Source organism: Schistocerca americana, chromosome 4 (genome assembly GCF_021461395.2).
Source record: "Schistocerca americana isolate TAMUIC-IGC-003095 chromosome 4, iqSchAmer2.1, whole genome shotgun sequence".
Taxonomy (NCBI): domain Eukaryota; kingdom Metazoa; phylum Arthropoda; class Insecta; order Orthoptera; family Acrididae; genus Schistocerca; species Schistocerca americana.
The window spans coordinates 251,334,041-251,348,826 of NC_060122.1; the positions used below are offsets into that span (position 1 = coordinate 251,334,041).

The 14,786-nt window shown below is 44.7% G+C and overlaps 1 protein-coding gene across 2 annotated transcripts in view; it reads left to right on the forward strand.

Moving 5' to 3' along the window:
• The first annotated feature begins 331 nt into the window (after positions 1-331).
• LOC124612312 (clavesin-1-like) overlaps positions 332-14,786 on the forward strand; it is a 51,598-nt gene continuing 37,143 nt past the window's right edge. For both annotated transcript variants that reach the window (XM_047140435.1, XM_047140436.1), the window contains exon 1: positions 332-453. The gene's annotated coding sequence lies outside the window, so the exon portion shown is untranslated. The remainder of the gene's footprint in view (positions 454-14,786) is intronic.

Sequence of the window (14,786 nt, forward strand, 5' to 3'; positions counted from 1 at the left end):
TTAACTTCAACATCAGGCAGTCATATGAAATTGAAGAAAAATCAATTTCATGTGCCATTTAGTGTCTTAGAAATCGAACGAAAAGTATTACGTGGAAAAGAAACGCACGGATCGGATAGGCGCTTCTTTCTAATTTCTTTTAAGGGGCAAGAGAACCTCCACTGCATAACTAAATACACGAGTTGATAGAATTTTGCTTGACTTGTCGCATTTTTAATAGCAAGAAAATCGGAAAACTCATGTGTTGCGAATTTCGGCCGGCCTTGATGGCCACTCACACAGTAAAGGTCACAGCCGCGTGTTGCTTCAGTAAAACTTGTTCAACCGGTGCTGTTACTAACGACCTCTGGCGCTATGTAGCGTACTAGTTTTGGCAAGGACAGAGCCGGCAGTCTCTTTCCGACGGTCCTGGAGATAGAAGGTCTGGCTCTGCTACAGAATACGATTTGTGCGGTGAGTCTCACGCCTTGAGCAGTGTTTTGTTTTCAACCTCGACTTATTACTACCGCTGTTAGACATGCAGTGATAATAAGCTCGCATAACTTGGTATTATATGATATTTAGGCTAGACGCTACTGAATCGTACAGTTACAGTCCGTTGATTGACTGTGATTCTACGTTTAGCGAGGCTGTATTCAAAGTAGTCACTAAGTAAATCAAGCCCTCCACGCGATGGTCAATCATATGATGTCATAAGGATTATCTAAATATCAGATCACTCTGTTATTTGTGGTTCAGTAGTCTAAAATTTTTTTAATGGCAAAAATAAGTTGCAGTAGTAAAAGGCATTCCTGTTGCGGATGTATTGCTGTTTGAGGAAACGTATAAAATGTTGGGACATGTAAGGGATCACAAGAGATAACCGCCTCATATCCGAGAAACACGAACGCGCAGTTGGTTACAACTTCTAAAATTACTGCCTGCTGATGTTACGAACCAACACGATTTGCCTTTACGTAATCTAAAGTGTACTTCATGCATTTTTAAGCAGGTAGTTCTTAATAAATTGTGGCTGAGTATGCATTAATGTTACCTATAATCCGTCTTGATTGGAAAATTTTTATTCATATGACCGGTTATGGTTCATCCAGAACCATCTTCAGATCTGTAACATAATGGTACTAATTTACTACATCACGATTACAAATCTTTTTCATCCTATCTAATCAGCATCAAATATACCAGAACGTATCTGATATTTCGGTTACAGGAGTAACCCGTCCAAATTCAGCAACTTTCACATGCTGTGTCACATAAAATTTGTAGGCAGAATGCACGTCATTTATATTTATTATAACACTATTACCGACAGGTGGCGTCTGGTACATGTGTTACATTCCATTTGCACATATTGTATTCAGTAGATTTTTTTGATTAACTTTGATCTCCAAAAATACTTAATTAAAATCTGTGGATGTGAAGGTACTTATCAAAATTAAAAAACGCAGTAAAATTATCGTTTATTTACGATCTAAAGAACATAGGGCGATTTCTGTATCTATGGCGCTGGTGTAGACTAGTTTTCCTCTACGGTCTGCTTCCGTGGTACCCGCCATTTCGGTGTTGTGCCGCGGTCCGCTCAGTCGTCTGACGTCCATCGCCGTGGGCAAGAGGGCCGTGCAGGAGGGCCCCGTCAACGACGCCAGGAACCCAATTTTAACGTCAGACCCCACATCAATAAATGTCAGAGATTGCTAATAACAAAAGAAATCCACTTCTGTACATCAAATCGATGACAAGTTGCTGTAAACAGTATCTACCATAAAACATCTTAGAGTAACTATGCAGATGGCCATGCGGACAAACGCTCGGCTTTCCGGCGTGAAGGAGCGCCTGGTCCCCGGCACGAATCCGCCCGGTGGATTTGTGCTGAGATCCGGTGGACCGGCCAGTCTGTGGATGGTTTTTAAGCGGTGTACCATCTGCCTCGGCGAATGCGGGCTGGTTCCCCTTATTCCGCCGCAGTTACACTGTATCACCGACTGCTGCGCAAACAAGTTCTCTACGTACGCGTACACCACTATTACTCTACCACGCGAACATAGGGGTCACACTCGTCTTGTGTGAGACGTTCCCTGGGGGGTCCACCGGGGGCCGAACCGCACAGTAATCCTGGGTTCGGTGTGGGGCGGCGGAGGGGTAGAGGGGACAACGGTAGTCGTCGTGGGGTTGTGGAGCACTGCGGCTGCGGCGGGGACGGAGCCTCTCCGTCGTTTCTAAGTCCCCGGTTGCAATAGAATGAAATACAACTATGCAGAGCGAACTTAAGTAGAATGACCACAAAACACGAACAGTAGGAAAAGTAGATGCCAGACTGACATGTTTCCTTCTCACAAGGGAACCTCCCAATCGCATCCCCCTCACATTTAGTTATAAGTTGTCACACTGCATAGGCCTTGAAAAACTGAACACAGGTCAATCGAGAAAACAGGAAGAAGTGGTGTGGAACTACGAAAAAAATAAGCAAAATATACAAACTGAGTAGTCCATGCGCAATATAGGCAAGATGTCCGAGACTCTGCGCTCAGGCGCTCCGTGGTCTCGTGGTTAGCGTGAGCGGCTGCGGAGCGAGAGGTCCTTGGTTCAGTTCACGCCTCGAGTGAGAAGTTTAATTTTTTTATTTTCAGACAATTATTATCTGTCCGTCCGTCCGTCGGATGCGAGGTAACTGCGCCGTAGTATGGGGACGCTACACCAAAACGGAAAAATTTGAAAACGTTAAAAACATATGTTTTGACAGGGCACAGGGAAAACTGTGCGACTGTGAAACTGTTGCATTCATTTGTTGCAGTTTATGTGACAATCTCTTATGTTTTCATCACTTTTTTGGGAGTGATTATCACATCCACAAGAAAAGCTAAATCGGGCAAGGTAGAAGAATCTTTTTACCCATTCGTCAAGTGTACAAGTTGGGTGGGTCGACAACATATTCCTGTCATGTGACGCACATGCCGTCACCAGTGTCGTATAGAATATATCAGACGTATTTTCCTGTGGAGGAATCGGTTGACCTATGACCTTGCCATCAAATGTTTTCGGTTCCTATTGGAGAGGCACGTCCTTTCGTGTACTAATCGCACGGTTTTTGCGGTGCGATCGCAAAACACAGACACTGAACTTATTACAATGAACAGAGACGTCAATGAACGAACAGATCATAACTTTACGAAAATAAAGAAAGTAAACCTTTCACTCGAGGGAAGATTTGAACCAAGGTCCTCTCGTTCCGCAGTTGCTCACGCTAACCACGCGACCACGGAGCTCCTGAGCTGAGATTCTCCTTGATGTTGCCTATCTTGCGCATGGACTACTCAGTTTGTATATTTTTCTTATTTTTTTCATAGTTCCACAGAACTTCTTCCTGTTTTCTCGATTGATCTGTGTTCAGTTTTTCAAGGCCTATCCACTGTGCCAACTTATAACTAAATCTGAGGGGGGTGCGATGGGGAGGTTCCCTTGTCAGTACTTGACTTTGATCTTTACTGAAAATAATATTACTACCGTTGCCAAGGATCCAATCAATAAATTCAATTCAGTTCTTACAAAGAAAACAGATGACCACAACTTTGTACTGGACGTTGGGGAAAAGGTGATTTGAAGATGGTAAGCATTGCTGTTTCTGCCTGACGCTCCTATGTCAGTGTGAATAATCATACCAAATGTGTTAGACAGAATGTAGATAGGAGATTCGCCCCGGCCTACAAACTGAACAAATTTTTAATTAAGAAATTAAAGGAAAGTCATGGCTTTGAAAATTCACTCAACTTAAAAAAAGCTTCGGAACTTCCATTAATTTTACAAAACACAGTCGTTTCTCTTGACGCCACTTGCGTATCATTCGGCATTAAGAACATACATACTAACATCCTTGTTAAGAAATGCCTAGAAATAATGAAAGAAAACTTATTATCGTACCAGAAATTGAGCCCGGCTGAATTTGTGGGAGGTCGCAAATCCTCCGTTTTCCAGGGAAACAGCTCCTTGCCACTTGTACTGCAAGGCTGAGGCAAGCTTGCGGCTGCTCCATTTTGCTTTGGGGAATATACACCTGGGCATCCATGGGTCGATTCGAACTCGTGTAAGACACCATGACGGCCGAGGTGTGTGCTACACTGGTTGCAGATCCTGTACACCCCATCATTATGATCATGTTTCCAGACGGCAAAGGCATTTTTAACAAGATAAAGCACCATACCACGAAGTCCTGGAGTATGATGGAGTGGTTCGAGGAACACAGTGGCGAGTTCAAATTGATATCCTGACCTCCCATCTCACCAGATCTGAACCCGATCGAACGCATCAAGGATATGATAAAACGTAGCGTCAGAGGTCATCGCCACCCTTCCCGGAATTTTCGGGAATCGAGCGCCTCGGGTGTGCAGGTATGGTCCGAACTCCCTCCAGCGACCTTCCATGGTCTCATTGCTTTCAAGCCACGACGTGTCGCCTCCGTTATTCTTGCGAAATCTATTAGGTACGCGGTCGTAATGTACGGGCTGGTAAGTGTAACACACCATATGGTGATCCCGTAGGACACTCAAAGCTCAACATTACCAGCATCAACCACAAGACGAAAATTCTTCACAGTGCCTCTAAAGGCAAAAAGCTAGATAGTCTTGAGAACTAACAGTTATGTCGTCATAAGTAGCGACATAGCAATAATAACCTTGACGACCAGTTAAATTTTACAGTTAAAGGTATCTTTCAAATATTTCATGATGTAGTGTAGTGTCACTTTTTTACTTCAGCTTCTATTATTAGCCTTCACAGATAATATTGTTAAAAATGTACCATTAAATGTTGTAGTCCACTTACGGGTTTTTCTGGTTTACAAGTCTCGTCACACTTAACCATGAGCTATGGATCGAGATTTATACTCGACATTTCACGTTACCACAGAGCTGAACGTCATCTTGTTTCACAAGCTCGATCGTGCATGGGTCATTTTTTGGCCGTGACCTCTATGTAATTACGTCGTAGATTTGTCCTTGCTTGTATCCATTGGCAATATACCGCGTAATTACACCTCTTAGATATGGCTATACGCCTATTTCATCTAAACATCTTAGCGTCTTAATGAATTTTCCTTGTCAGCGTTGTTATATTACTATTTTAGTTTCGAGATTTTAATGTTTTCCCTAAATGTTGCTGGCCAGTGTTTCCGAGCGGTTCTAGGCGCTTCAGTCTGGAACGGCGCTACCGCTACGGTCGCGGGTTCGAATCCTGCCCCGGGAATGGACGTGCGTGATATCCTTAGGTTAGTTAGTTTTAAGTAGTTCTCAGTTCTAGGGGACTGATGACCGCAGATGTTAAGTCCCATACTGCTCAGAGCCATTTGAACCATTTGACCCCTAAATGTTGCAGAGACCAAAATCGTACGTAAACCTCGGGCTAATTACCAGATGACCTCCTGTGATATTTGACTGCGTGTGTGATTCGGGGACGGTTATGGTAAAAAACTGTTTAATGAAGGGTTGCCTCATCGTCACCTACAGAATAAGGTTATGGGGCTCTATACTGTGCAATCTCGTCGTCAGACAGTTTTCCGCTGTGCGAGCATATTGTCAAAAAATGTTGCTGTGTGATTACTTTTCTTGTATCCGACGTTGCACAAAGATATAATAGTGGAATACGGCTTGGGTTGTAGTCGTAACGAGATGTTGTCTTTTGTGACTCACCGTTGACTTCATTGTTCTTTAGAAAACATTTTAGTTTTATGACTGTATAACGGTTACAACTTTTTTTAAATTACGTAATTATATTCCCAGTTGGCAATGATATGAATACACAACAAACCTCTAGCAGCACTAAATGTCAACATGCCATGTAGTAACGTCCACTGCGTGTCAGTTCAGCTGCGCTCTTGCATCAGTGATTTACCCTGAGATCTGTAGTATGGGATGGATACATCTGGTGGAACATTTTCTTAATACTGATTTTAGCTTCGACATGTCAGTGTCAACTGTTCATCTAATAAAAATGTGGAGTACATGCATAGCTCAAATTGGGCACATTTATAACAACATTACCCAGATACGTGTCCCAGTAATGAAACTTAGTATTATATTTATGACATGTGTGCTGGTTTTCAGAGTGTAATATATTTTACACCTTATGTAGACGATTCACAGATCAGATGACGGTAACTTTTTTCACAGGAACAGGTCACCATAAGTCAACATTTAAAAACGAGGTATTGGCTGAGAAGTTGTCTTTCTTCAAGCTGAACACTTAATACTAGGATAATAATAATAATAATAATAATAATAATAATAATAATAATACGTGGCTGTTACATCTGCCCTTTTGACCTCTGTGCCTTATCACCCAGCAGAAAGAGATCTCCTCCCCCAGCCTTTGCAAATAAAGAAGAGCGTCCTGGAGGTTCTACTGCCATGGGTGGATAAAAATGTCGCAGCGAATGGTGGGAACTCAGGGAATTGGAACAAACGAGGAATTTAGCAGGCACAACACATCTCATCTCTTCCAGATCGTGAATAATTCGGCATCGAAGGCAATGAGATATGGTGGCAGCTAAATCTTGAGGACACGATCAGGGAGAACAACAGACCAGCAATCGATATGCCCCTGTTTTGACCCATACATGAAAGTGGCTACATAGTTGTATTGATCATTTAAGATGACAGAGAAAATCATATTAAAACCGCTGTACTGCAATAAATCTAAAATCCCTCTGGGACTCTGCAGTCACTGGGGTGTCTGTCTGTTAAAACTCTGGATTTGAACCTGTACGTGCCCCACACAAAGGGACTAAAACTTGCTCGCTGGTTTCAAGAAGCCTCTTTGCTAGTGGAAGACTGGAGAAAACATGTTTCGTAAGTGGACGAGGCACAGTACTATACGCTGGTGCGTTCGGAGCAGCGAGGAACTTAAATGATTGACGCACCATTAGCATTTTGCGCTGCATGGAAAGTGTTGATTCTCCAGCCTCAGTACGGAGGACCAACCTGGGTGTTTGGCTCGTAATGTAAGCACTCGAGCCCGTCTGATTGCCTCGTAGTGGATAACATCAAGGACTTTCGGGTAAAAAGGTCTTGCTCAGCCTTATACCGTACACCCACAGCCCAACAACTATCTAATGAAATCTCCATAAAACTGGAGCAGACGCTCCCTGTCCCTACTAAGGTACTTTAAGCTGTTCAGTGAATTTTGTTCCGTTGCATTTAGGCCCTTTGGGCGTTGTAACCACGACAGTAGCAAATCGAAAATAAGTACCAGAAATGTCACACACTCTGTACGAGATAGAATAGTGTCCTTCCTATGCAAGCCGAGTAAACTAATATGCTGACATGAACGATTACAATGAACAGACACACACAATTGTTCGCTGCCTACTCTTCTATCTTCTTCACTGTATGTCAAAACTGGCGAGTCACTGTTGCAATGTTGGAGGAGGAAACAAATTACAAAATCGTCCACAAATAAACATTGTACATTACGCCTCCCTGCAGACATGATGCAGTTGAAGGCTCTAGCAAAGAAGGTAATCCTTAAAAAAATTCCCCTCGGGGATACCGTTCCTCTACTCAAATTTATCTGACAGCACAGCACCAACTTGGTATCTAAAAAAGTGATGTGATTACAAGCACCGTATGATGATGGGAGGTAGCCACTAAAACCCCATTGGTGGTCCTAGAATACAATGTTGCCTGCTACTGTCTTACGCCTTTTGATGTCAAAGGACATACCTAGACAGTGTTGTTTATATAGGAAAGCCTCATTTATAATCGTCTCGAGTAGGATAGGCTTATCGATAACGGATCGCCATCTCCTGAACCGAGACTGGGAGCAGCTGAGGAGCTGCCTGGTCTCTATAATCCAGAGAAGACATCGGTTAACAATTCGTGCCAAGGTCTTCCCTCCTATTGTGACATTTTCGGTCCTTTGCTGGCTTCAGGAGAGCTCTCAAAATTCCTCGCTTCAGTAGATGGGAAAGTGGCCTGTCAGCCATATCGAAGTCTTGAATTGTGTTTGGGAGCAGTATCTCCAGCCTCAGTCGGTATTGCATCTATCTCTCATGTGGAAAACGGGCAGTTACAGGACAGAGAATTGTTGGTCCTGAAATTCAACCATCTAAATGGTGACAGAGCACTGGATACAGGCTGGCAGTGGCAGTATCAGTGCAAAATGCTCTGCTATTGTCTGGATGATGTCTCTGGGTGTTGTTGGCAGACAACTGTGTGTAGAGAACCGACTGCAATTACCAGAAATCATCCTGATGGCACTCCAAACCTCTGTTAGAAATATGGAGCCATTCAAAGAGTCCATGAACGCTTGCCATAATGTTTTCTTGCATTCCCCGGTCATGTGTCGAGCTTCGGCTCTCGCCAGTCAAAAAGCTGCGATGTTTTCCGTCGTTGGGTGTCTGTTAAACCGCCACAGACACGTGTGTCTGACTCGAACTACTGGGCGGCTCTCATCGGTTCACCAGGCCTTCTAAGATGACCTGAAGACTTCGTATGGGGAAAGCAGAGGTATGGTGGATCGGTTGTGCGATGTGGTTCATCCATTCTGGAACCTACCTCGGTGTTCAAACGTAGCCATCTGGCTGCACCTGGTCAATCTCACTGACGTCTTTCCAGGGAGTGCTCCGTCCTTGCAAAAAAGGGCTTGGCTTAGAACGCACGGACTCACATGCTCTAAAACGTGTTTCTTGTAAACAAAAGCTCAGGGGATGTTCCTGTGCTGGAAATTTTGATCGCTCCAAATGCATCCTGATCATACCGATGTCCCACTATAGCACGAGAGCTGTCTATCATGGGGTTGCACTTACAATCTGTCTGTCCACTGTGGTTGGGAGCCGGAAACAGGTGCAGGTTCAGTCTTGGGGTGAGATGGTTGCCCAGGGCAGGCATCACATACCAAGAGCAGATGCAGTAGAACCGTTAGCACGAATGACATCGAAATAGGACGTCGGTAAAACGATCTGTTTTCACCTGTGGTGGAAGCATCTTGTCTAATATTTGGTGTGGGAAGGTATAGCAGTGGTGTTGGCAGTGGCAGACTGTTTACCAGACTTTGGCGCTGGAGGTGGGCTATGGACTCTGAAATAACTGCAGTTGAACAAGTTCACTTTTAAACGCAGTTATTAGTGCAGAAACTAGCAACCTCCGGTTGTATAGAAGTGTCAGTTACCCGAAGAGGCTTTTTAAGAGCTGAAGAGAAATCTGTAGTGAAAGTGTAAGGATTCATGGCTTTTCTCGGCCTCTCTATACGGGATACGCCTCGTTATTGTCACCCCCTGTATCTTATGGTCTTCAAGGAAAATATTGCTGCATGCCCTAATCCAGACAGTGATGCCCAGAGTAGATGAGCAACCGACTCCATCGTGAATGGCCTTACCACATTTGCCGCAAGTGGCTTCTCCCTTAAGACCGAGAGTAGTGCGCGTAAAGCGCCAGCGTTTGAAAAAGCGCACTATGTTAGGGATGTACGACCGCACGCTTCAACTGTTGAAAGAAAGAGTAAACTTGTCTGATTTTGATCAGGTCGCCATCCATTTCATTATATTTTGCACGACAACAATGCCTTCTAGGCCCACTCAGCTTTCAGTTACTCCATGGGAAAATTAGATCTCTGCATGACACAAGACCTTTTCTGCAGCTTAAATATGATACAGGGTATTATATTGCAAAGGGACGTCCTTCTGCAGTCTGACGACGAGCTGAGCGCCAGTTTAGAGCTGTGAAGTGTTCGTTTAGTCTGGCACATCTAGTGGAGTCTGACAGATAATCAGGTTACCACCGGTGCTTTCATCTTGGCCTTTGATTATGACACATTGCCCGAGAAAGTCAGGGTGATGGATGTTAAGCCATATGTCTTCCAGCTATTCTTCCAGCATCACATGCCGTAATTGTGGACATCAATCACATCCCAATACACCATGTGCCCCACCTGTGTCAACTGCAGAGATCATCATTCACCTTGCTCACCAGACTGCAGCATTTTACAGAAAGAGAGGAAAAACGTTGAATATAAGACCCCCGACCAACTGACCTACACTGAGGCTAAGAAGGAATTTGAGCGCCTACGTCCTGTGGCTACGACGTCCTCTTATGCAACCGCTACGAGAACAGTTGTTTCCCCATCAGTTCCTCGCATTCCTGTCTCCTCTCAGAACCAAAAGACTACACCTGCCCCCTTGATGGTGGGGGTCATTTCCTTTCCTGATGCTCCCACACCACCTACTTCAGGAGCAACACCCTCCCCAACCATTGGGGATATCAGGCTTCACTTCTGAGCCAGAGTAGTGTGTCTTCTTCCGTTCCTCTCGCTAGGAAGAGATCCCTTGGGTCGCCCCCTTCCCAGGTTTCTGCTAGTGGGAAAGATGACACCAACCAGTGGCTGAAGAGCCCAAAAGCAGCTGGTCATAGGGCTTCACGCTAAGCCTCAGTCTCAGGGACTGAATCAGTGAAATCTTCCCAGCCAGGGAAATCGAAGGAGGAGTGAGAGAAATCCAATAGGAGATCCTCAAGACCAAGGGAATTGCGGTGGCACCCACAGCACCACTAGCTACAAGCTCTGCATCTGCGGATGAGGTGGAGATTCTAGCTTATGCTGAAGACCTAGATCTCGTTGGATCCTCAGACACAATGGATATAGACTGCTCAGGCAAAACGTCAGTGGCAACAGGTGACCTTGAGCTATAACTGCCTCATTGAATGTTCCATGCCTTCCCAGTCTCACGATGACATTATCTTCCAGTGGAATTGTGGCGGTTTTTTCCACTGCCCGTCTGAGCTACAGCAGCTGTTGAGCTTTACACCTGCTTTCTGCATTGCCCTCGAGGAAAGCTGGTTCCGGCAATGAGTACCCCTGCACCCTGTGGCTGTAAGGTATACTCAGGGACCGTAGCGACTACAATCGAGTGTCAGGTGGAGTTTGCTTTTATGCTCCAAACTCAGTCTGTAGTGAAACTTTGCCCCTTCAAACTCCTCTTGAAGTCAGAATAAGGACGACGCAGGAAATAACTGTCAGCAATGTGTATCCTCCTCCAGATGGTGCAGTATCCCTGAGTGTATTGACTGCACTGATTGATCAACTCCCTAAACCTTTCCTACTATTGGGAGATTTTAATGCCCATAACCCCTTGTGGGGTGGCACCATGCATACTGGCCAAGGTAGAGATGTCGAAACTTTACTGTATGAGTTCGACCTCTGCTTCTTAAATACTGGGCCCACCACACGTTTCAGTGTGGCTCATGGTAGTTACTTGGCCACTGATTTATCAATTTGCAGCCCAGGACTTCTCCCATCTATCCACTGGAGAGCACATGACGACCTGTGTGGTAGTGACCACTTCCCCATCTTCTTGTCACTGCCCTGGCGTCAGGCCCATGGTCTCTTGCCCAGATGGGTTTTAAACAACATGAACTGGGAAAATTTCACCTCTGCTGTCACCATTGAATCTCCTCAACACGGCAACATCGATGTGATGGTTGAGCAGGTGGCTACAACAATCGTTTCTGAGGCAGAAAACGCAATCCCTCGCTGTTTAGGGTGCCACCAGCGAAAGGCAGTCCCATAGTGGTTGTCAGAAGTTGCTGAAGCAATTAAAGAGCGTCGGTGAGCTCTACAGTGGCATAAGCGGCACCTTTTCTTGGAGAATCTCGTAGCCTTTAAACAGCTTTGTGCCCTGTTCACCAAATTATCAAACGATGGAAGCAGTAGTGTTGGGAGAGATATGTCTCGACTTTTGGGTGCAATACGTCACCTTCCCAAGTCTGGGCAAAGATCAAACGTGTTTTCGGGTACCAGACCCCAACAGGTGTTCCCAGTGTTAACATAAATGGCGTGTTATCTACCGACGCAAACCCGATTGTCGAGCACTTTGTTGAGCACTATGCTCGAGCCTCTGTGCCAGAGAATTACCCCCAGCCTTTCACACTCTCAAAAGGTGGCTGGAAGGAAAGTCTCTCGTTCCCTACGGGCTACAATGAATTCTTTAACGCCCCATTTACACAAAGTGGGAGATATTCTGTGCCCTTGCACATTGCCCCGACACAGCTCCTGGGCCGGATCGGATCCAGTCAGATGATTAAACATCTCTCATCTGACTACAAGAGACATCTCCTCGTCAGATTCAACCGGATTTGGTGCGAGGTCGTCTTTCCATCGCAATGGTGGGAGAGCACCATCATTCCGAAGCTCAAACCCGGTAAAAAACCTCTTGATATGGATAACTATAAGCCTCACCAACGTTCTTTCTAGGTTGCTGTAATGTTTGGTGTGTTGACAGTTGGCTTGGGTCCTGGAGTCACATGGCCTACCTACAGGCTCTACGCCAGGGCGGCTTCCACCAGAGTCCCTCTACCATTGACAATCTTGTGTGCCTAGAGTCAGCCATCCGAACAGCCTTTTCCTGACCCCAACGTATGTTTGCAGTCTTTTTTGATTTACGAAAAGCGTATGACACCACCTGGCGACATCATATCCTTGCCACATAATACGAGTGGGCTGTCTGAGGCCCACTCCCGATTTTTTTCCAAAATTTCCTGTCACTTCGTACTTTCCGTGTCCAAGTTGGTGCCTCCCATAGTTCCACCCCCCCCCCCCCCCCCCCCCCCCGTACATCCAGGAGAATGGGGTCCTGCAGGGCTCTGTATTGAGTGTCTCTCTATTTTTAGTGGTCATTGGTCATTAATGGTCTAGCAACAGCTGCAGGGCTGTCGGTCTCACCTTTTCTGTATGCAGACGACGTCTGCATTTCGTACTACTCCACCAGTACTGGTGTTGCCGAGCGGCGCCTACAGGGAGCTATCCACAAGGGGCAGTAATGGGCTCTAGCCCCCACGTTCTAGCTTTCGGCCGCAAAGTCGTGTGTTATGCACTTCTGTCGGCGTAGTACCATTAATCCAGAATCTGTGAGTAATCTGTGAGTAACAGAATCAACATCCGCAAATATTTCTTCGAAATACACTATAAGACAAAAAGAAAAATGCCTCGCACGACGAAGGAATCATCCGAGCAGGACAGAAATCGGTAGATGTGATGTAATGTACAGGCAAGCAAAGAGGTGGACCGAACCGTCTTTGGTTTACCCAATTTGTGAAGCTCTTTCTCTTAAATAAATAATACATTTTTTAAAAACTATAATCATTTGCTTCCCTGTATATGTGCATCACCTCTCCGATTCTTTATTTTGTGTTAGAGAGTATTACTGTCGATATATTCTCTTGTTGTTTATACCCTCCACATCTCCTACAGCTACTATGGGTGTTATTTCTTGGTGTCCTATCTCCCTGTCCCTTCTTCTTGTTAACGTTTTCCGCATATATCTTCCCTTATCCATTCTGGGAGAAAACATCTCATTCCCTATCAGTCCACCTAATTTTCTACATGATTCTATAGCACCACAACTCAAACGTTTCGATTCTCTTCTTTTCTGACTTTGAAACAATCTATGATTTATTTCTGTACAGTTATATGCTGCAAATCAATGTTCTCAAAATTTTCTTCCTTAAATTAAGTCTGACATTTGATACAAGTGAACTTTATCAAGCAGGAATGTCCTCCTTCCCTCTGCTACTCTGCTTTTTTAGGTCTTACTGTCTTCATCGTCATGTATTATTTTTCTTCTATGCCAGCAGAATCCGTTGGCTTTGTGTGCTTCTTGGTCCCGTAACTTCTGGTGTTAAGTTTAACGTTAATGTCATTTGTTCAGCTCTTCTTTTTTTCTGTTTACTCCCAATATCTGATGGTATGTCTCCAGACTCTTCATCGAAAGTTCTGTTTAACTTTGATATTGACTCCCCTGTCTTCCATGATGTTTCCCATTTCTTCTTCTACCGTGACTCCATACAGCTCCGCCCTCGTAGAGGCCTTCAATGCACCCATTCAGCCTACCCGCTCTCTTCCCTGTGCTTAACAATGAGATTCCCGTTGCACTCTCAATGTTGAGGCACTTGCTTTCAATTTCCCTTAAGGTTGTTTGCCTTTTCTGTACGCTGAATCTGTCCTTAAGACGACTATTTCTCTCTTGATTTATTCGCATTTTTCCTGTAACCATTTCGTTTTCACTTTTCTGCACTTTTTACTTATCTTACGCCTTAGAGACTTTGATTGCTGTATTTCTGTCATAATCTGAGATTTATGTACCTCCTCCCTTGGTCGATCACCTAAAATACATCTGTTGTTACCCAAGGCGCGGTTACGTTCCGTTTACTTACATTTGGATGTTCGGTTACTGTGACTGCATTTTTGAGATGTGTAAATTCCTCTTCAGCTGAACAGCCTGCTGTGGTATTCATTATCGCTATGTTACACTCTTAGAGAAATTATCTCATCACTCCTCAGTAGTTCAGTAGCCTGCCTCTATTCTCATTGATTCTTTTGCATAATTCTCTTCATTTTTCTATCCATTATTGGCTTTAGTTTCATGTGGATTCTGACAGGGAAAGTCCTATCACTAACCATTCAGGGCAACATCTCAGTCCTACCTTCCTATTCATGAGGAACCCTACTCCCGTACCGAGGGAGGAAGCGGAGTGGTTAGCTCACTGGACTCGTATTCTGTAGGACGACAGTTGAAGCTCGCTTTCGGCCATCCGGATTTAGGTTTTCCGTGATTTTCCTAATTCGCTTCTTGCAAATTACTTGATGGTTCCTTTAAAAGAGCACTGCCGACTTCCTTCCCCGTCATTCTCTAATCCGATGGGACCGATGACGTCGCTGTTTGGTCTCTTCCCCCGAAATTAGCCAACCAAGTTACTCCCGTTACACTATTTTCTGTTGCTGTGGATATTACCTAATACTCTCAGGCTAGA